At 51.0% G+C, this 17,500-nt stretch overlaps 33 non-coding genes across 33 annotated transcripts in view; 23 read left to right on the forward strand and 10 right to left on the reverse strand.

Annotated features, from left to right (window-relative positions):
- trnae-uuc (transfer RNA glutamic acid (anticodon UUC)) overlaps positions 1 to 54 on the forward strand; it is a 71-nt gene extending 17 nt beyond the window's left edge. The window contains exon 1 of the tRNA in view: positions 1 to 54. This exon is cut by the window's left edge and continues 17 nt beyond it. This is a non-coding gene — a tRNA (tRNA-Glu).
- Positions 55 to 1,021: 967 nt separating this feature from the next.
- On the forward strand, positions 1,022 to 1,094 carry trnar-acg (transfer RNA arginine (anticodon ACG)). The gene has a single exon. It is a non-coding gene; the product is annotated as a tRNA-Arg (tRNA).
- A 474-nt stretch (positions 1,095 to 1,568) lies between these two features.
- On the forward strand, positions 1,569 to 1,640 carry trnae-uuc (transfer RNA glutamic acid (anticodon UUC)). Its single transcript has one exon. It is a non-coding gene; the product is annotated as a tRNA-Glu (tRNA).
- Positions 1,641 to 1,905: 265 nt separating this feature from the next.
- On the reverse strand, positions 1,906 to 1,977 carry trnae-cuc (transfer RNA glutamic acid (anticodon CUC)). Its single transcript has one exon. It is a non-coding gene; the product is annotated as a tRNA-Glu (tRNA).
- Positions 1,978 to 2,607: 630 nt separating this feature from the next.
- trnar-acg (transfer RNA arginine (anticodon ACG)) lies at positions 2,608 to 2,680 on the forward strand. The gene has a single exon. It is a non-coding gene; the product is annotated as a tRNA-Arg (tRNA).
- A 474-nt stretch (positions 2,681 to 3,154) lies between these two features.
- Positions 3,155 to 3,226, forward strand: trnae-uuc (transfer RNA glutamic acid (anticodon UUC)). The gene has a single exon. It is a non-coding gene; the product is annotated as a tRNA-Glu (tRNA).
- A 265-nt stretch (positions 3,227 to 3,491) lies between these two features.
- On the reverse strand, positions 3,492 to 3,563 carry trnae-cuc (transfer RNA glutamic acid (anticodon CUC)). The gene has a single exon. It is a non-coding gene; the product is annotated as a tRNA-Glu (tRNA).
- Positions 3,564 to 4,193: 630 nt separating this feature from the next.
- On the forward strand, positions 4,194 to 4,266 carry trnar-acg (transfer RNA arginine (anticodon ACG)). The gene has a single exon. It is a non-coding gene; the product is annotated as a tRNA-Arg (tRNA).
- Positions 4,267 to 4,743: 477 nt separating this feature from the next.
- On the forward strand, positions 4,744 to 4,815 carry trnae-uuc (transfer RNA glutamic acid (anticodon UUC)). Its single transcript has one exon. It is a non-coding gene; the product is annotated as a tRNA-Glu (tRNA).
- A 265-nt stretch (positions 4,816 to 5,080) lies between these two features.
- On the reverse strand, positions 5,081 to 5,152 carry trnae-cuc (transfer RNA glutamic acid (anticodon CUC)). Its single transcript has one exon. It is a non-coding gene; the product is annotated as a tRNA-Glu (tRNA).
- A 630-nt stretch (positions 5,153 to 5,782) lies between these two features.
- Positions 5,783 to 5,855, forward strand: trnar-acg (transfer RNA arginine (anticodon ACG)). The gene has a single exon. It is a non-coding gene; the product is annotated as a tRNA-Arg (tRNA).
- A 474-nt stretch (positions 5,856 to 6,329) lies between these two features.
- trnae-uuc (transfer RNA glutamic acid (anticodon UUC)) lies at positions 6,330 to 6,401 on the forward strand. Its single transcript has one exon. It is a non-coding gene; the product is annotated as a tRNA-Glu (tRNA).
- Positions 6,402 to 6,666: 265 nt separating this feature from the next.
- Positions 6,667 to 6,738, reverse strand: trnae-cuc (transfer RNA glutamic acid (anticodon CUC)). The gene has a single exon. It is a non-coding gene; the product is annotated as a tRNA-Glu (tRNA).
- A 630-nt stretch (positions 6,739 to 7,368) lies between these two features.
- Positions 7,369 to 7,441, forward strand: trnar-acg (transfer RNA arginine (anticodon ACG)). The gene has a single exon. It is a non-coding gene; the product is annotated as a tRNA-Arg (tRNA).
- Positions 7,442 to 7,915: 474 nt separating this feature from the next.
- On the forward strand, positions 7,916 to 7,987 carry trnae-uuc (transfer RNA glutamic acid (anticodon UUC)). The gene has a single exon. It is a non-coding gene; the product is annotated as a tRNA-Glu (tRNA).
- A 265-nt stretch (positions 7,988 to 8,252) lies between these two features.
- On the reverse strand, positions 8,253 to 8,324 carry trnae-cuc (transfer RNA glutamic acid (anticodon CUC)). Its single transcript has one exon. It is a non-coding gene; the product is annotated as a tRNA-Glu (tRNA).
- A 630-nt stretch (positions 8,325 to 8,954) lies between these two features.
- trnar-acg (transfer RNA arginine (anticodon ACG)) lies at positions 8,955 to 9,027 on the forward strand. The gene has a single exon. It is a non-coding gene; the product is annotated as a tRNA-Arg (tRNA).
- A 474-nt stretch (positions 9,028 to 9,501) lies between these two features.
- On the forward strand, positions 9,502 to 9,573 carry trnae-uuc (transfer RNA glutamic acid (anticodon UUC)). Its single transcript has one exon. It is a non-coding gene; the product is annotated as a tRNA-Glu (tRNA).
- Positions 9,574 to 9,838: 265 nt separating this feature from the next.
- On the reverse strand, positions 9,839 to 9,910 carry trnae-cuc (transfer RNA glutamic acid (anticodon CUC)). The gene has a single exon. It is a non-coding gene; the product is annotated as a tRNA-Glu (tRNA).
- A 630-nt stretch (positions 9,911 to 10,540) lies between these two features.
- trnar-acg (transfer RNA arginine (anticodon ACG)) lies at positions 10,541 to 10,613 on the forward strand. The gene has a single exon. It is a non-coding gene; the product is annotated as a tRNA-Arg (tRNA).
- A 477-nt stretch (positions 10,614 to 11,090) lies between these two features.
- Positions 11,091 to 11,162, forward strand: trnae-uuc (transfer RNA glutamic acid (anticodon UUC)). Its single transcript has one exon. It is a non-coding gene; the product is annotated as a tRNA-Glu (tRNA).
- A 265-nt stretch (positions 11,163 to 11,427) lies between these two features.
- Positions 11,428 to 11,499, reverse strand: trnae-cuc (transfer RNA glutamic acid (anticodon CUC)). Its single transcript has one exon. It is a non-coding gene; the product is annotated as a tRNA-Glu (tRNA).
- A 630-nt stretch (positions 11,500 to 12,129) lies between these two features.
- trnar-acg (transfer RNA arginine (anticodon ACG)) lies at positions 12,130 to 12,202 on the forward strand. Its single transcript has one exon. It is a non-coding gene; the product is annotated as a tRNA-Arg (tRNA).
- A 474-nt stretch (positions 12,203 to 12,676) lies between these two features.
- On the forward strand, positions 12,677 to 12,748 carry trnae-uuc (transfer RNA glutamic acid (anticodon UUC)). Its single transcript has one exon. It is a non-coding gene; the product is annotated as a tRNA-Glu (tRNA).
- A 265-nt stretch (positions 12,749 to 13,013) lies between these two features.
- Positions 13,014 to 13,085, reverse strand: trnae-cuc (transfer RNA glutamic acid (anticodon CUC)). Its single transcript has one exon. It is a non-coding gene; the product is annotated as a tRNA-Glu (tRNA).
- A 630-nt stretch (positions 13,086 to 13,715) lies between these two features.
- trnar-acg (transfer RNA arginine (anticodon ACG)) lies at positions 13,716 to 13,788 on the forward strand. The gene has a single exon. It is a non-coding gene; the product is annotated as a tRNA-Arg (tRNA).
- A 474-nt stretch (positions 13,789 to 14,262) lies between these two features.
- On the forward strand, positions 14,263 to 14,334 carry trnae-uuc (transfer RNA glutamic acid (anticodon UUC)). The gene has a single exon. It is a non-coding gene; the product is annotated as a tRNA-Glu (tRNA).
- A 265-nt stretch (positions 14,335 to 14,599) lies between these two features.
- trnae-cuc (transfer RNA glutamic acid (anticodon CUC)) lies at positions 14,600 to 14,671 on the reverse strand. The gene has a single exon. It is a non-coding gene; the product is annotated as a tRNA-Glu (tRNA).
- Positions 14,672 to 15,301: 630 nt separating this feature from the next.
- Positions 15,302 to 15,374, forward strand: trnar-acg (transfer RNA arginine (anticodon ACG)). The gene has a single exon. It is a non-coding gene; the product is annotated as a tRNA-Arg (tRNA).
- A 477-nt stretch (positions 15,375 to 15,851) lies between these two features.
- Positions 15,852 to 15,923, forward strand: trnae-uuc (transfer RNA glutamic acid (anticodon UUC)). The gene has a single exon. It is a non-coding gene; the product is annotated as a tRNA-Glu (tRNA).
- Positions 15,924 to 16,188: 265 nt separating this feature from the next.
- trnae-cuc (transfer RNA glutamic acid (anticodon CUC)) lies at positions 16,189 to 16,260 on the reverse strand. The gene has a single exon. It is a non-coding gene; the product is annotated as a tRNA-Glu (tRNA).
- Positions 16,261 to 16,890: 630 nt separating this feature from the next.
- trnar-acg (transfer RNA arginine (anticodon ACG)) lies at positions 16,891 to 16,963 on the forward strand. The gene has a single exon. It is a non-coding gene; the product is annotated as a tRNA-Arg (tRNA).
- Positions 16,964 to 17,437: 474 nt separating this feature from the next.
- The window catches only part of trnae-uuc (transfer RNA glutamic acid (anticodon UUC)), a 72-nt gene continuing 9 nt past the window's right edge, over positions 17,438 to 17,500 (forward strand). The window contains exon 1 of the tRNA in view: positions 17,438 to 17,500. This exon is cut by the window's right edge and continues 9 nt beyond it. This is a non-coding gene — a tRNA (tRNA-Glu).

Here is a 17,500-nt window from a genome sequence, read left to right on the forward strand (position 1 = left end):
GTCGGATTCCTGGTTTTCACCCAGGTGGCCCGGGTTCGACTCCCGGTATGGGAAGTTTGGCTTGTCTTTGCTCCCCTTATCGAACAGCCAGAGCTTCTGTCTATTACTGAATCGCTTTTAGCCAGCAGTGGAGCTGCAGCAACCTGATAGGTTGAGGTTCTTCTCTTTCCCTGCATACCTTCGATAGCTCAGCTGGTAGAGCGGAGGACTGTAGGTGGAACGTTGGCAATCCTTAGGTCGCTGGTTCAACTCCGGCTCGAAGGAGGTCACTTTTCACACTGAAACATTTTCTTGGCCGCGCTGGAGGGCAAAAGGAACGTTCCCTGACCGGGAATCGAACCTGGGCCGCGGCGGCGAGAGCGCCGAATCCTAACCACTAGACCACCAGGGAAGGGCTGTTCAGCCTGTCTCCTCAAGCCTGCCTGTGGGCCTCTACCAGATTTTGCTGCAATTTCTCAAGCAAAACCGCTAAGGCTAGCCTTTTCCTCTTGGAGAGGAGAGAGTCTCTGACCCTGGATCACAGTTCTTCCACTGAGAAACTGTCACATGCTCTGTGAGAACATCCTAACAACATCGCAACTTGCAATTCAATCAAAGCAGCTTGCAAAAGACAACAAGGAGAGCCCAGCCGTGCTCTTAGTGCCAAGAGGTGCCTGACTCACTCCGCTTTTTGTTTTCAGCCCTTCTTCTGCAGAGCATCTGGCGAAGGAGCTCGAGGTTGACAGAGCGCATAGCACAGAGTGTCGTCGTCTCTGAGGTATGCCTGGCTTTTTGAGCGGCCAGCCTTGCACTGTTTTAAAGTAATTTGCTACCCAGCTACGTTAGCCACGCCAGGAAGACAGAGATCCCTAACATGTGACGCCTCCGTCTTCAAGCTTTTCATAGCAGACCCCTCTTTGGAGCGCTTCCTTACGTTGGCTCCAGGCCTGTTAATGGCATGAGAAAAAGTTGATGTTGCGACAGGCCCCGCTCCAGGCAAACACCACCAAGATGCGTGTAAACACCAGGGCGCCTCATCGGTGGGCCAGTGGCGCAATGGATAACGCGTCTGACTACGGATCAGAAGATTCTAGGTTCGACTCCTGGCTGGCTCGATCTGCCTCTTTTGCTTCGCTATCAGCCTACAGCAGTTTTATTAGCTTGTTTTATTAGCCCATAGTTTTTGACTATTGGTATTGGAATGGTTAGTTTTTTTTTCTTGTAAACTGACAGTCCAACCATAGGCCGTTTTGTCAGCTAGATAGCGCCTACCATACAATACCGTGCGTTGTTTCAAATGCATCGCATAATCACTGTCACGGGGACCTTGCTTTAATGACCAGTTTATAGTATCTTTTTATGCGAACACAAGAATGGGAGAGAGCTGCACCCCCTGGGAGAGACAAATGACATCTCCCTCCATCGAGTCTGGTACAAGTGAATTCAGTAAACAATCCCTTCGGAACATTGCCATATTCCTAAAGGCGACGGTCACACACTGAATGCCAAAGGGCCTAACATAACCCTGCCCTTGTACTGGCCACACGCATGAAAAATGGCACACAAGCCTGACCGGCGTTTGCGGGCTTTCCCATATGGTCTAGCGGTCAGGATTCCTGGTTTTCACCCAGGCGGCCCGGGTTCGACTCCCGGTATGGGAAGTTTGGCTTGTCTTTGCTCCCCTTATCGAACAGCCAGAGCTTCTGTCTATTACTGAATCGCTTTTAGCCAGCAGTGGAGCTGCAGCAACCTGATAGGTTGAGGTTCTTCTCTTTCCCTGCATACCTTCGATAGCTCAGCTGGTAGAGCGGAGGACTGTAGGTGGAACGTTGGCAATCCTTAGGTCGCTGGTTCGACTCCGGCTCGAAGGAGGTCACTTTTCACACTCAAACATTTTCTTGGCCGCGCTGGAGGGCAAAAGGAATGTTCCCTGACCGGGAATCGAACCCGGGCCACGGCGGTGAGAGCGCCGAATCCTAACCACTAGACCACCAGGGAAGGGCTGTTCAGCCTGTCTCCTCAAGCCTGCCTGTGGGCCTCTACCAGATTTTGCTGCAATTTCTCAAGCAAAACCGCTAAGGCTAGCCTTTTCCTCTTGGAGAGGAGAGAGTCTCTGACCCTGGATCACAGTTCTTCCACTGAGAAACTGTCACATGCTCCGTGAGAACATCCTAACAACACCGCAACTTGCAATTCAATCAAAGCAGCTTGCAAAAGACAACAAGGAGAGCCCAGCCGTGCTCTCAGTGCCAAGAGGTGCCTGACTCACTCCGCTTTTTGTTTTCAGCCCTTCTTCTGCAGAGCATCTGGCGAAGGAGCTCGAGGTTGACAGAGCGCATAGCACAGAGTGTCGTCGTCTCTGAGGTATGCCTGGTTTTTTGAGCGGCCAGCCTTGCACTGTTTTAAAGTAATTTGCTACCCAGCTACGTTAGCCACGCCAGGAAGACAGAGATCCCTAACATGTGATGCCTCCGTCTTCAAGCTTTTCATAGCAGACCCCTCATCGGAGCGCTTCCTTACATTGGCTCCAGGCCTGTTAATGGCATGAGAAAAAGTTGATGTTGCGACAGGCCCCGCTCCAGGCAAACACCACCAAGATGCGTGTAAACACCAGGGCGCCTCATCGGTGGGCCAGTGGCGCAATGGATAACGCGTCTGACTACGGATCAGAAGATTCTAGGTTCGACTCCTGGCTGGCTCGATCTGCCTCTTTTGCTTCGCTATCAGCCTACAGCAGTTTTATTAGCTTGTTTTATTAGCCCATAGTTTTTGACTATTGGTATTGGAAAGGTTAGTTTTTTTTTCTTGTAAACTGACAGTCCAACCATAGGCCGTTTTGTCAGCTAGATAGCGCCTACCATACAATACCGTGCGTGCTTTCAAATGCATCGCATAAGCACTGTCACGGGGACCTTGCTTTAATGACCAGTTTATAGTATCTTTTTATGCGAACACAAGAATGGGAGAGAGCTGCACCCCCTGGGAGAGACAAATGACATCTCCCTCCATCGAGTCTGGTACAAGTGAATTCAGTAAACAATCCCTTCGGAACATTGCCATATTCCTAAAGGCGACGGTCACACACTGAATGCCAAAGGGCCTAACATAACCCTGCCCTTGTACTGGCCACACGCATGAAAAATGGCACACAAGCCTGACCGGCGTTTGCGGGCTTTCCCATATGGTCTAGCGGTCAGGATTCCTGGTTTTCACCCAGGCGGCCCGGGTTCGACTCCCGGTATGGGAAGTTTGGCTTGTCTTTGCTCCCCTTATCGAACAGCCAGAGCTTCTGTCTATTACTGAATCGCTTTTAGCCAGCAGTGGAGCTGCAGCAACCTGATAGGTTGAGGTTCTTCTCTTTCCCTGCATACCTTCGATAGCTCAGCTGGTAGAGCGGAGGACTGTAGGTGGAACGTTGGCAATCCTTAGGTTGCTGGTTCGACTCCGGCTCGAAGGAGGTCTCTTTTCACACTCAAACATTTTCTTGGCCGCGCTGGAGGGCAAAAGGAACGTTCCCTGACCGGGAATCGAACCCGGGCCACGGCGGTGAGAGCGCCGAATCCTAACCACTAGACCACCAGGGAAGGGCTGTTCAGCCTGTCTCCTCAAGCCTGCCTGTGGGCCTCTACCAGATTTTGCTGCAATTTCTCAAGCAAAACCGCTAAGGCTAGCCTTTTCCTCTTGGAGAGGAGAGAGTCTCTGACCCTGGATCACAGTTCTTCCACTGAGAAACTGTCACATGCTCCGTGAGAACATCCTAACAACACCGCAACTTGCAATTCAATCAAAGCAGCTTGCAAAAGACAACAAGGAGAGCCCAGCCGTGCTCTCAGTGCCAAGAGGTGCCTGACTCACTCCGCTTTTTGTTTTCAGCCCTTCTTCTGCAGAGCATCTGGCGAAGGAGCTCGAGGTTGACAGAGCGCATAGCACAGAGTGTCGTCGTCTCTGAGGTATGCCTGGTTTTTTGAGCGGCCAGCCTTGCACTGTTTTAAAGTAATTTGCTACCCAGCTACGTTAGCCACGCCAGGAAGACAGAGATCCCTAACATGTGACGCCTCCGTCTTCAAGCTTTTCATAGCAGACCCCTCATCGGAGCGCTTCCTTACGTTGGCTCCAGGCCTGTTAATGGCATGAGAAAAAGTTGATGTTGCGACAGGCCCCGCTCCAGGCGAACACCACCAAGATGCGTGTAAACACCAGGGCGCCTGACCGGTGGGCCAGTGGCGCAATGGATAACGCGTCTGACTACGGATCAGAAGATTCTAGGTTCGACTCCTGGCTGGCTCGATCTGCCTCTTTTGCTTCGCTATCAGCCTACAGCAGTTTTATTAGTTTGTTTTATTAGCCCATAGTTTTTGACTATTGGTATTGGAATGGTTAGTTTTTTTTTTTTCTTGTAAACTGACAGTCCAACCATAGGCCGTTTTGTCAGCTAGATAGCACCTACCATACAATACCGTGCGTGCTTTCAAATGCATCGCATAAGCACTGTCACGGGGACCTTGCTTTAATGACCAGTTTATAGTATCTTTTTATGCGAACACAAGAATGGGAGAGAGCTGCACCCCCTGGGAGAGACAAATGACATCTCCCTCCATCGAGTCTGGTACAAGTGAATTCAGTAAACAATCCCTTCGGAACATTGCCATATTCTTAAAGGCGACGGTCACACACTGAATGCCAAAGGGCCTAACATAACCCTGCCCTTGTACTGGCCACACGCATGAAAAATGGCACACAAGCCTGACCGGCGTTTGCGGGCTTTCCCATATGGTCTAGCGGTCAGGATTCCTGGTTTTCACCCAGGCGGCCCGGGTTCGACTCCCGGTATGGGAAGTTTGGCTTGTCTTTGCTCCCCTTATCGAACAGCCAGAGCTTCTGTCTATTACTGAATCGCTTTTAGCCAGCAGTGGAGCTGCAGCAACCTGATAGGTTGAGGTTCTTCTCTTTCCCTGCATACCTTCGATAGCTCAGCTGGTAGAGCGGAGGACTGTAGGTGGAACGTTGGCAATCCTTAGGTCGCTGGTTCAACTCCGGCTCGAAGGAGGTCACTTTTCACACTCAAACATTTTCTTGGCCGCGCTGGAGGGCAAAAGGAACGTTCCCTGACCGGGAATCGAACCCGGGCCGCGGCGGTGAGAGCGCCGAATCCTAACCACTAGACCACCAGGGAAGGGCTGTTCAGCCTGTCTCCTCAAGCCTGCCTGTGGGCCTCTACCAGATTTTGCTGCAATTTCTCAAGCAAAACCGCTAAGGCTAGCCTTTTCCTCTTGGAGAGGAGAGAGTCTCTGACCCTGGATCACAGTTCTTCCACTGAGAAACTGTCACATGCTCCGTGAGAACATCCTAACAACATCGCAACTTGCAATTCAATCAAAGCAGCTTGCAAAAGACAACAAGGAGAGCCCAGCCGTGCTCTTAGTGCCAAGTGGTGCCTGACTCACTCCGCTTTTTGTTTTCAGCCCTTCTTCTGCAGAGCATCTGGCGAAGGAGCTCGAGGTTGACAGAGCGCATAGCACAGAGTGTCGTCGTCTCTGAGGTATGCCTGGCTTTTTGAGCGGCCAGCCTTGCACTGTTTTAAAGTAATTTGCTACCCAGCTACGTTAGCCACGCCAGGAAGACAGAGATCCCTAACATGTGACGCCTCCGTCTTCAAGCTTTTCATAGCAGACCCCTCTTTGGAGCGCTTCCTTACGTTGGCTCCAGGCCTGTTAATGGCATGAGAAAAAGTTGATGTTGCGACAGGCCCCGCTCCAGGCAAACACCACCAAGATGCGTGTAAACACCAGGGCGCCTCATCGGTGGGCCAGTGGCGCAATGGATAACGCGTCTGACTACGGATCAGAAGATTCTAGGTTCGACTCCTGGCTGGCTCGATCTGCCTCTTTTGCTTCGCTATCAGCCTACAGCAGTTTTATTAGCTTGTTTTATTAGCCCATAGTTTTTGACTATTGGTATTGGAATGGTTAGTTTTTTTTTCTTGTAAACTGACAGTCCAACCATAGGCCGTTTTGTCAGCTAGATAGCGCCTACCATACAATACCGTGCGTGCTTTCAAATGCATCGCATAAGCACTGTCACGGGGACCTTGCTTTAATGACCAGTTTATAGTATCTTTTTATGCGAACACAAGAATGGGAGAGAGCTGCACCCCCTGGGAGAGACAAATGACATCTCCCTCCATCGAGTCTGGTACAAGTGAATTCAGTAAACAATCCCTTCGGAACATTGCCATATTCTTAAAGGCGACGGTCACACACTGAATGCCAAAGGGCCTAACATAACCCTGCCCTTGTACTGGCCACACGCATGAAAAATGGCACACAAGCCTGACCGGCGTTTGCGGGCTTTCCCATATGGTCTAGCGGTCAGGATTCCTGGTTTTCACCCAGGCGGCCCGGGTTCGACTCCCGGTATGGGAAGTTTGGCTTGTCTTTGCTCCCCTTATCGAACAGCCAGAGCTTCTGTCTATTACTGAATCGCTTTTAGCCAGCAGTGGAGCTGCAGCAACCTGATAGGTTGAGGTTCTTCTCTTTCCCTGCATACCTTCGATAGCTCAGCTGGTAGAGCGGAGGACTGTAGGTGGAACGTTGGCAATCCTTAGGTCGCTGGTTCGACTCCGGCTCGAAGGAGGTCACTTTTCACACTCAAACATTTTCTTGGCCGCGCTGGAGGGCAAAAGGAACGTTCCCTGACCGGGAATCGAACCCGGGCCACGGCGGTGAGAGCGCCGAATCCTAACCACTAGACCACCAGGGAAGGGCTGTTCAGCCTGTCTCCTCAAGCCTGCCTGTGGGCCTCTACCAGATTTTGCTGCAATTTCTCAAGCAAAACCGCTAAGGCTAGCCTTTTCCTCTTGGAGAGGAGAGAGTCTCTGACCCTGGATCACAGTTCTTCCACTGAGAAACTGTCACATGCTCCGTGAGAACATCCTAACAACACCGCAACTTGCAATTCAATCAAAGCAGCTTGCAAAAGACAACAAGGAGAGCCCAGCCGTGCTCTCAGTGCCAAGAGGTGCCTGACTCACTCCGCTTTTTGTTTTCAGCCCTTCTTCTGCAGAGCATCTGGCGAAGGAGCTCGAGGTTGACAGAGCGCATAGCACAGAGTGTCGTCGTCTCTGAGGTATGCCTGGTTTTTTGAGCGGCCAGCCTTGCACTGTTTTAAAGTAATTTGCTACCCAGCTACGTTAGCCACGCCAGGAAGACAGAGATCCCTAACATGTGACGCCTCCGTCTTCAAGCTTTTCATAGCAGACCCCTCATCGGAGCGCTTCCTTACGTTGGCTCCAGGCCTGTTAATGGCATGAGAAAAAGTTGATGTTGCGACAGGCCCCGCTCCAGGCGAACACCACCAAGATGCGTGTAAACACCAGGGCGCCTGACCGGTGGGCCAGTGGCGCAATGGATAACGCGTCTGACTACGGATCAGAAGATTCTAGGTTCGACTCCTGGCTGGCTCGATCTGCCTCTTTTGCTTCGCTATCAGCCTACAGCAGTTTTATTAGCTTGTTTTATTAGCCCATAGTTTTTGACTATTGGTATTGGAAAGGTTAGTTTTTTTTTCTTGTAAACTGACAGTCCAACCATAGGCCGTTTTGTCAGCTAGATAGCGCCTACCATACAATACCGTGCGTGCTTTCAAATGCATCGCATAAGCACTGTCACGGGGACCTTGCTTTAATGACCAGTTTATAGTATCTTTTTATGCGAACACAAGAATGGGAGAGAGCTGCACCCCCTGGGAGAGACAAATGACATCTCCCTCCATCGAGTCTGGTACAAGTGAATTCAGTAAACAATCCCTTCGGAACATTGCCATATTCTTAAAGGCGACGGTCACACACTGAATGCCAAAGGGCCTAACATAACCCTGCCCTTGTACTGGCCACACGCATGAAAAATGGCACACAAGCCTGACCGGCGTTTGCGGGCTTTCCCATATGGTCTAGCGGTCAGGATTCCTGGTTTTCACCCAGGCGGCCCGGGTTCGACTCCCGGTATGGGAAGTTTGGCTTGTCTTTGCTCCCCTTATCGAACAGCCAGAGCTTCTGTCTATTACTGAATCGCTTTTAGCCAGCAGTGGAGCTGCAGCAACCTGATAGGTTGAGGTTCTTCTCTTTCCCTGCATACCTTCGATAGCTCAGCTGGTAGAGCGGAGGACTGTAGGTGGAACGTTGGCAATCCTTAGGTCGCTGGTTCAACTCCGGCTCGAAGGAGGTCACTTTTCACACTCAAACATTTTCTTGGCCGCGCTGGAGGGCAAAAGGAACGTTCCCTGACCGGGAATCGAACCCGGGCCGCGGCGGTGAGAGCGCCGAATCCTAACCACTAGACCACCAGGGAAGGGCTGTTCAGCCTGTCTCCTCAAGCCTGCCTGTGGGCCTCTACCAGATTTTGCTGCAATTTCTCAAGCAAAACCGCTAAGGCTAGCCTTTTCCTCTTGGAGAGGAGAGAGTCTCTGACCCTGGATCACAGTTCTTCCACTGAGAAACTGTCACATGCTCTGTGAGAACATCCTAACAACATCGCAACTTGCAATTCAATCAAAGCAGCTTGCAAAAGACAACAAGGAGAGCCCAGCCGTGCTCTTAGTGCCAAGTGGTGCCTGACTCACTCCGCTTTTTGTTTTCAGCCCTTCTTCTGCAGAGCATCTGGCGAAGGAGCTCGAGGTTGACAGAGCGCATAGCACAGAGTGTCGTCGTCTCTGAGGTATGCCTGGCTTTTTGAGCGGCCAGCCTTGCACTGTTTTAAAGTAATTTGCTACCCAGCTACGTTAGCCACGCCAGGAAGACAGAGATCCCTAACATGTGACGCCTCCGTCTTCAAGCTTTTCATAGCAGACCCCTCTTTGGAGCGCTTCCTTACGTTGGCTCCAGGCCTGTTAATGGCATGAGAAAAAGTTGATGTTGCGACAGGCCCCGCTCCAGGCAAACACCACCAAGATGCGTGTAAACACCAGGGCGCCTCATCGGTGGGCCAGTGGCGCAATGGATAACGCGTCTGACTACGGATCAGAAGATTCTAGGTTCGACTCCTGGCTGGCTCGATCTGCCTCTTTTGCTTCGCTATCAGCCTACAGCAGTTTTATTAGCTTGTTTTATTAGCCCATAGTTTTTGACTATTGGTATTGGAATGGTTAGTTTTTTTTTCTTGTAAACTGACAGTCCAACCATAGGCCGTTTTGTCAGCTAGATAGCGCCTACCATACAATACCGTGCGTGCTTTCAAATGCATCGCATAAGCACTGTCACGGGGACCTTGCTTTAATGACCAGTTTATAGTATCTTTTTATGCGAACACAAGAATGGGAGAGAGCTGCACCCCCTGGGAGAGACAAATGACATCTCCCTCCATCGAGTCTGGTACAAGTGAATTCAGTAAACAATCCCTTCGGAACATTGCCATATTCTTAAAGGCGACGGTCACACACTGAATGCCAAAGGGCCTAACATAACCCTGCCCTTGTACTGGCCACACGCATGAAAAATGGCACACAAGCCTGACCGGCGTTTGCGGGCTTTCCCATATGGTCTAGCGGTCAGGATTCCTGGTTTTCACCCAGGCGGCCCGGGTTCGACTCCCGGTATGGGAAGTTTGGCTTGTCTTTGCTCCCCTTATCGAACAGCCAGAGCTTCTGTCTATTACTGAATCGCTTTTAGCCAGCAGTGGAGCTGCAGCAACCTGATAGGTTGAGGTTCTTCTCTTTCCCTGCATACCTTCGATAGCTCAGCTGGTAGAGCGGAGGACTGTAGGTGGAACGTTGGCAATCCTTAGGTCGCTGGTTCGACTCCGGCTCGAAGGAGGTCACTTTTCACACTCAAACATTTTCTTGGCCGCGCTGGAGGGCAAAAGGAACGTTCCCTGACCGGGAATCGAACCCGGGCCACGGCGGTGAGAGCGCCGAATCCTAACCACTAGACCACCAGGGAAGGGCTGTTCAGCCTGTCTCCTCAAGCCTGCCTGTGGGCCTCTACCAGATTTTGCTGCAATTTCTCAAGCAAAACCGCTAAGGCTAGCCTTTTCCTCTTGGAGAGGAGAGAGTCTCTGACCCTGGATCACAGTTCTTCCACTGAGAAACTGTCACATGCTCCGTGAGAACATCCTAACAACACCGCAACTTGCAATTCAATCAAAGCAGCTTGCAAAAGACAACAAGGAGAGCCCAGCCGTGCTCTCAGTGCCAAGAGGTGCCTGACTCACTCCGCTTTTTGTTTTCAGCCCTTCTTCTGCAGAGCATCTGGCGAAGGAGCTCGAGGTTGACAGAGCGCATAGCACAGAGTGTCGTCGTCTCTGAGGTATGCCTGGTTTTTTGAGCGGCCAGCCTTGCACTGTTTTAAAGTAATTTGCTACCCAGCTACGTTAGCCACGCCAGGAAGACAGAGATCCCTAACATGTGACGCCTCCGTCTTCAAGCTTTTCATAGCAGACCCCTCATCGGAGCGCTTCCTTACGTTGGCTCCAGGCCTGTTAATGGCATGAGAAAAAGTTGATGTTGCGACAGGCCCCGCTCCAGGCGAACACCACCAAGATGCGTGTAAACACCAGGGCGCCTGACCGGTGGGCCAGTGGCGCAATGGATAACGCGTCTGACTACGGATCAGAAGATTCTAGGTTCGACTCCTGGCTGGCTCGATCTGCCTCTTTTGCTTCGCTATCAGCCTACAGCAGTTTTATTAGTTTGTTTTATTAGCCCATAGTTTTTGACTATTGGTATTGGAATGGTTAGTTTTTTTTTTTTCTTGTAAACTGACAGTCCAACCATAGGCCGTTTTGTCAGCTAGATAGCACCTACCATACAATACCGTGCGTGCTTTCAAATGCATCGCATAAGCACTGTCACGGGGACCTTGCTTTAATGACCAGTTTATAGTATCTTTTTATGCGAACACAAGAATGGGAGAGAGCTGCACCCCCTGGGAGAGACAAATGACATCTCCCTCCATCGAGTCTGGTACAAGTGAATTCAGTAAACAATCCCTTCGGAACATTGCCATATTCTTAAAGGCGACGGTCACACACTGAATGCCAAAGGGCCTAACATAACCCTGCCCTTGTACTGGCCACACGCATGAAAAATGGCACACAAGCCTGACCGGCGTTTGCGGGCTTTCCCATATGGTCTAGCGGTCAGGATTCCTGGTTTTCACCCAGGCGGCCCGGGTTCGACTCCCGGTATGGGAAGTTTGGCTTGTCTTTGCTCCCCTTATCGAACAGCCAGAGCTTCTGTCTATTACTGAATCGCTTTTAGCCAGCAGTGGAGCTGCAGCAACCTGATAGGTTGAGGTTCTTCTCTTTCCCTGCATACCTTCGATAGCTCAGCTGGTAGAGCGGAGGACTGTAGGTGGAACGTTGGCAATCCTTAGGTCGCTGGTTCGACTCCGGCTCGAAGGAGGTCACTTTTCACACTCAAACATTTTCTTGGCCGCGCTGGAGGGCAAAAGGAACGTTCCCTGACCGGGAATCGAACCCGGGCCGCGGCGGTGAGAGCGCCGAATCCTAACCACTAGACCACCAGGGAAGGGCTCTTCAGCCTGTCTCCTCAAGCCTGCCTGTGGGCCTCTACCAGATTTTGCTGCAATTTCTCAAGCAAAACCGCTAAGGCTAGCCTTTTCCTCTTGGAGAGGAGAGAGTCTCTGACCCTGGATCACAGTTCTTCCACTGAGAAACTGTCACATGCTCCGTGAGAACATCCTAACAACACCGCAACTTGCAATTCAATAAAAGCAGCTTGCAAAAGACAACAAGGAGAGCCCAGCTGTGCTCTCAGTGCCAAGAGGTGCCTGACTCACTCCGCTTTTTGTTTTCAGCCCTTCTTCTGCAGAGCATCTGGCGAAGGAGCTTGAGGTTGACAGAGCGCATAGCACAGAGTGTCGTCGTCTCTGAGGTATGCCTGGTTTTTTGAGCGGCCAGCCTTGCACTGTTTTAAAGTAATTTGCTACCCAGCTACGTTAGCCACGCCAGGAAGACAGAGATTCCTAACATGTGACGCCTCCGTCTTCAAGCTTTTCATAGCAGACCCCTCATCGGAGCGCTTCCTTACGTTGGCTCCAGGCCTGTTAATGGCATGAGAAAAAGTTGATGTTGCGACAGGCCCCGCTCCAGGCGAACACCACCAAGATGCGTGTAAACACCAGGGCGCCTGACCGGTGGGCCAGTGGCGCAATGGATAACGCGTCTGACTACGAATCAGAAGATTCTAGGTTCGACTCCTGGCTGGCTCGATCTGCCTCTTTTGCTTCGCTATCAGCCTACAGCAGTTTTATTAGCTTGTTTTATTAGCCCATAGTTTTTGACTATTGGTATTGGAATGGTTAGTTTTTTTTTCTTGTAAACTGACAGTCCAACCATAGGCCGTTTTGTCAGCTAGATAGCGCCTACCATACAATACCGTGCGTGCTTTCAAATGCATCGCATAAGCACTGTCACGGGGACCTTGCTTTAATGACCAGTTTATAGTATCTTTTTATGCGAACACAAGAATGGGAGAGAGCTGCACTCCCTGGGAGAGACAAATGACATCTCCCTCCATCGAGTCTGGTACAAGTGAATTCAGTAAACAATCCCTTCGGAACATTGCCATATTCTTAAAGGCGACGGTCACACACTGAATGCCAAAGGGCCTAACATAACCCTGCCCTTGTACTGGCCACACGCATGAAAAATGGCACACAAGCCTGACCGGCGTTTGCGGGCTTTCCCATATGGTCTAGCGGTCAGGATTCCTGGTTTTCACCCAGGCGGCCCGGGTTCGACTCCCGGTATGGGAAGTTTGGCTTGTCTTTGCTCCCCTTATCGAACAGCCAGAGCTTCTGTCTATTACTGAATCGCTTTTAGCCAGCAGTGGAGCTGCAGCAACCTGATAGGTTGAGGTTCTTCTCTTTCCCTGCATACCTTCGATAGCTCAGCTGGTAGAGCGGAGGACTGTAGGTGGAACGTTGGCAATCCTTAGGTCGCTGGTTCAACTCCGGCTCGAAGGAGGTCACTTTTCACACTCAAACATTTTCTTGGCCGCGCTGGAGGGCAAAAGGAACGTTCCCTGACCGGGAATCGAACCCGGGCCGCGGCGGTGAGAGCGCCGAATCCTAACCACTAGACCACCAGGGAAGGGCTGTTCAGCCTGTCTCCTCAAGCCTGCCTGTGGGCCTCTACCAGATTTTGCTGCAATTTCTCAAGCAAAACCGCTAAGGCTAGCCTTTTCCTCTTGGAGAGGAGAGAGTCTCTGACCCTGGATCACAGTTCTTCCACTGAGAAACTGTCACATGCTCTGTGAGAACATCCTAACAACATCGCAACTTGCAATTCAATCAAAGCAGCTTGCAAAAGACAACAAGGAGAGCCCAGCCGTGCTCTTAGTGCCAAGTGGTGCCTGACTCACTCCGCTTTTTGTTTTCAGCCCTTCTTCTGCAGAGCATCTGGCGAAGGAGCTCGAGGTTGACAGAGCGCATAGCACAGAGTGTCGTCGTCTCTGAGGTATGCCTGGCTTTTTGAGCGGCCAGCCTTGCACTGTTTTAAAGTAATTTGCTACCCAGCTACGTTAGCCACGCCAGGAAGACAGAGATCCCTAACATGTGACGCCTCCGTCTTCAAGCTTTTCATAGCAGACCCCTCTTTGGAGCGCTTCCTTACGTTGGCTCCAGGCCTGTTAATGGCATGAGAAAAAGTTGATGTTGCGACAGGCCCCGCTCCAGGCAAACACCACCAAGATGCGTGTAAACACCAGGGCGCCTCATCGGTGGGCCAGTGGCGCAATGGATAACGCGTCTGACTACGGATCAGAAGATTCTAGGTTCGACTCCTGGCTGGCTCGATCTGCCTCTTTTGCTTCGCTATCAGCCTACAGCAGTTTTATTAGCTTGTTTTATTAGCCCATAGTTTTTGACTATTGGTATTGGAATGGTTAGTTTTTTTTTCTTGTAAACTGACAGTCCAACCATAGGCCGTTTTGTCAGCTAGATAGCGCCTACCATACAATACCGTGCGTGCTTTCAAATGCATCGCATAAGCACTGTCACGGGGACCTTGCTTTAATGACCAGTTTATAGTATCTTTTTATGCGAACACAAGAATGGGAGAGAGCTGCACCCCCTGGGAGAGACAAATGACATCTCCCTCCATCGAGTCTGGTACAAGTGAATTCAGTAAACAATCCCTTCGGAACATTGCCATATTCTTAAAGGCGACGGTCACACACTGAATGCCAAAGGGCCTAACATAACCCTGCCCTTGTACTGGCCACACGCATGAAAAATGGCACACAAGCCTGACCGGCGTTTGCGGGCTTTCCCATATGGTCTAGCGGTCAGGATTCCTGGTTTTCACCCAGGCGGCCCGGGTTCGACTCCCGGTATGGGAAGTTTGGCTTGTCTTTGCTCCCCTTATCGAACAGCCAGAGCTTCTGTCTATTACTGAATCGCTTTTAGCCAGCAGTGGAGCTGCAGCAACCTGATAGGTTGAGGTTCTTCTCTTTCCCTGCATACCTTCGATAGCTCAGCTGGTAGAGCGGAGGACTGTAGGTGGAACGTTGGCAATCCTTAGGTCGCTGGTTCGACTCCGGCTCGAAGGAGGTCACTTTTCACACTCAAACATTTTCTTGGCCGCGCTGGAGGGCAAAAGGAACGTTCCCTGACCGGGAATCGAACCCGGGCCACGGCGGTGAGAGCGCCGAATCCTAACCACTAGACCACCAGGGAAGGGCTGTTCAGCCTGTCTCCTCAAGCCTGCCTGTGGGCCTCTACCAGATTTTGCTGCAATTTCTCAAGCAAAACCGCTAAGGCTAGCCTTTTCCTCTTGGAGAGGAGAGAGTCTCTGACCCTGGATCACAGTTCTTCCACTGAGAAACTGTCACATGCTCCGTGAGAACATCCTAACAACACCGCAACTTGCAATTCAATCAAAGCAGCTTGCAAAAGACAACAAGGAGAGCCCAGCCGTGCTCTCAGTGCCAAGAGGTGCCTGACTCACTCCGCTTTTTGTTTTCAGCCCTTCTTCTGCAGAGCATCTGGCGAAGGAGCTCGAGGTTGACAGAGCGCATAGCACAGAGTGTCGTCGTCTCTGAGGTATGCCTGGTTTTTTGAGCGGCCAGCCTTGCACTGTTTTAAAGTAATTTGCTACCCAGCTACGTTAGCCACGCCAGGAAGACAGAGATCCCTAACATGTGACGCCTCCGTCTTCAAGCTTTTCATAGCAGACCCCTCATCGGAGCGCTTCCTTACGTTGGCTCCAGGCCTGTTAATGGCATGAGAAAAAGTTGATGTTGCGACAGGCCCCGCTCCAGGCGAACACCACCAAGATGCGTGTAAACACCAGGGCGCCTGACCGGTGGGCCAGTGGCGCAATGGATAACGCGTCTGACTACGGATCAGAAGATTCTAGGTTCGACTCCTGGCTGGCTCGATCTGCCTCTTTTGCTTCGCTATCAGCCTACAGCAGTTTTATTAGTTTGTTTTATTAGCCCATAGTTTTTGACTATTGGTATTGGAATGGTTAGTTTTTTTTTTTTCTTGTAAACTGACAGTCCAACCATAGGCCGTTTTGTCAGCTAGATAGCACCTACCATACAATACCGTGCGTGCTTTCAAATGCATCGCATAAGCACTGTCACGGGGACCTTGCTTTAATGACCAGTTTATAGTATCTTTTTATGCGAACACAAGAATGGGAGAGAGCTGCACCCCCTGGGAGAGACAAATGACATCTCCCTCCATCGAGTCTGGTACAAGTGAATTCAGTAAACAATCCCTTCGGAACATTGCCATATTCTTAAAGGCGACGGTCACACACTGAATGCCAAAGGGCCTAACATAACCCTGCCCTTGTACTGGCCACACGCATGAAAAATGGCACACAAGCCTGACCGGCGTTTGCGGGCTTTCCCATATGGTCTAGCGGTCAGGATTCCTGGTTTTCACCCAGGCGGCCCGGGTTCGACTCCCGGTATGGGAAGTTTGGCTTGTCTTTGCTCCCCTTATCGAACAGCCAGAGCTTCTGTCTATTACTGAATCGCTTTTAGCCAGCAGTGGAGCTGCAGCAACCTGATAGGTTGAGGTTCTTCTCTTTCCCTGCATACCTTCGATAGCTCAGCTGGTAGAGCGGAGGACTGTAGGTGGAACGTTGGCAATCCTTAGGTCGCTGGTTCGACTCCGGCTCGAAGGAGGTCACTTTTCACACTCAAACATTTTCTTGGCCGCGCTGGAGGGCAAAAGGAACGTTCCCTGACCGGGAATCGAACCCGGGCCGCGGCGGTGAGAGCGCCGAATCCTAACCACTAGACCACCAGGGAAGGGCTCTTCAGCCTGTCTCCTCAAGCCTGCCTGTGGGCCTCTACCAGATTTTGCTGCAATTTCTCAAGCAAAACCGCTAAGGCTAGCCTTTTCCTCTTGGAGAGGAGAGAGTCTCTGACCCTGGATCACAGTTCTTCCACTGAGAAACTGTCACATGCTCCGTGAGAACATCCTAACAACACCGCAACTTGCAATTCAATAAAAGCAGCTTGCAAAAGACAACAAGGAGAGCCCAGCTGTGCTCTCAGTGCCAAGAGGTGCCTGACTCACTCCGCTTTTTGTTTTCAGCCCTTCTTCTGCAGAGCATCTGGCGAAGGAGCTTGAGGTTGACAGAGCGCATAGCACAGAGTGTCGTCGTCTCTGAGGTATGCCTGGTTTTTTGAGCGGCCAGCCTTGCACTGTTTTAAAGTAATTTGCTACCCAGCTACGTTAGCCACGCCAGGAAGACAGAGATTCCTAACATGTGACGCCTCCGTCTTCAAGCTTTTCATAGCAGACCCCTCATCGGAGCGCTTCCTTACGTTGGCTCCAGGCCTGTTAATGGCATGAGAAAAAGTTGATGTTGCGACAGGCCCCGCTCCAGGCGAACACCACCAAGATGCGTGTAAACACCAGGGCGCCTGACCGGTGGGCCAGTGGCGCAATGGATAACGCGTCTGACTACGAATCAGAAGATTCTAGGTTCGACTCCTGGCTGGCTCGATCTGCCTCTTTTGCTTCGCTATCAGCCTACAGCAGTTTTATTAGCTTGTTTTATTAGCCCATAGTTTTTGACTATTGGTATTGGAATGGTTAGTTTTTTTTTCTTGTAAACTGACAGTCCAACCATAGGCCGTTTTGTCAGCTAGATAGCGCCTACCATACAATACCGTGCGTGCTTTCAAATGCATCGCATAAGCACTGTCACGGGGACCTTGCTTTAATGACCAGTTTATAGTATCTTTTTATGCGAACACAAGAATGGGAGAGAGCTGCACTCCCTGGGAGAGACAAATGACATCTCCCTCCATCGAGTCTGGTACAAGTGAATTCAGTAAACAATCCCTTCGGAACATTGCCATATTCTTAAAGGCGACGGTCACACACTGAATGCCAAAGGGCCTAACATAACCCTGCCCTTGTACTGGCCACACGCATGAAAAATGGCACACAAGCCTGACCGGCGTTTGCGGGCTTTCCCATATGGTCTAGCGGTCAGGATTCCTGGTTTTCACCCAGGCGGCCCGGGTTCGACTCCCG

The sequence above is a fragment of the Pseudorasbora parva genome, chromosome 22, assembly GCF_024679245.1.
Source record: "Pseudorasbora parva isolate DD20220531a chromosome 22, ASM2467924v1, whole genome shotgun sequence".
Taxonomy (NCBI): domain Eukaryota; kingdom Metazoa; phylum Chordata; class Actinopteri; order Cypriniformes; family Gobionidae; genus Pseudorasbora; species Pseudorasbora parva.